Here is a 1,138-nt window from a genome sequence, read left to right on the forward strand (position 1 = left end):
TTTCGGTTTTACTAGGAAGTTCTCTCGGTGATCTTTGATTAATTTGTTGAACAAGTTGTCCCAGCTGTGTCTCTATGTTGTGGATAGATGCTTGTTGATTCCTAAGCATTGTTCTTGTCTCTTGTATTGCAGCATCATTGTCACTGTGTCTCTTTTCTGAAGCAACTACAAATTTAGTAAGCATCTCCTCCGAACTTGGTTTTCTTTTTTGTGCCGGCTCCTCCTTTTGGTAAAAACCTCTTCCTTTTTGTTTATATTTCTCCTCCTTAGCCTTCTTGTACTCATCATAAGGAAGCCATTTTTTCTTGGGTTTTCTCTAATCTTCATCATATCGGTCACCACTTGAGTAGCATACCTGCACCTTCTTATTCCCGTTCTCGTCCAAGTCACAATCTCTAGTAAGATGAGGTCCATTGCAATTCTCAAAACCCAACCAAATAGCATTTATCGCTTGATCCATATTATCCATCCTCCTATCCATGGTTTTCAACAAAGCTATAACTTCTGACAAATCTTCTGAAGCTGCATAAGCTGATCCCCTTGTCACATCATTCCTTGGGTTGTGGTATTCTCTAGAATGCTTAGAGAATTCTTCAATTAGTTACTTTATCACTGGGGGTGCCTTCTTTGTTAGTGGACCTTGCGAGTTAAGTAATTGCCTTGTAGTAACATTTACTCCATCATAAAAAATGGAGACTTCTGGTTGATTATTAAGGTCATGATGTGGGCAATTCCTTAGCAAACTCTTGTACCTCTCCCAAGCTTCATAAAGTGACTCTCCAGCTTGTTGTTCAAAGTTGGCTATGGCTTTATTTAACATGGATATCTTGGAGGGTGGGCAAAATTGTTCAATAAACTCTTCTTTCATCTTGGCCCATGTAGTGATGGATCCGGGGGGAAGTGACTTGAGCCAATCCTTTGCAGCATCCTTCAATGTAACCAGAAGCATGTGAAGTAGCTGAGTTTCGCGAGGCACGTTTGGAACATTAAAATAATCAACTACATCATTGACTTCATCCAAGTTTTTGTAAGCATCTTCGTGATCTTTTCCGTGGATGGGGATCTCTTTGAGTAGAGCAAGGATGTGACCCTTAAGCTCAAAAGTGGCAGTTGCAGGAATTGCGGGTTGCACAAGTCC

General features: G+C 40.6%; 1 non-coding gene across 1 annotated transcript; it reads left to right on the forward strand.

Moving 5' to 3' along the window:
- The first annotated feature begins 713 nt into the window (after positions 1 to 713).
- On the forward strand, positions 714 to 820 carry LOC111898876 (small nucleolar RNA R71). The gene has a single exon (XR_002852734.1). It is a non-coding gene; the product is annotated as a small nucleolar RNA R71 (small nucleolar RNA).
- The last annotated feature ends 318 nt before the right edge of the window (positions 821 to 1,138 follow it).

The sequence above is a fragment of the Lactuca sativa genome, chromosome 2, assembly GCF_002870075.4.
Source record: "Lactuca sativa cultivar Salinas chromosome 2, Lsat_Salinas_v11, whole genome shotgun sequence".
Taxonomy (NCBI): Eukaryota; Viridiplantae; Streptophyta; class Magnoliopsida; order Asterales; family Asteraceae; genus Lactuca; species Lactuca sativa.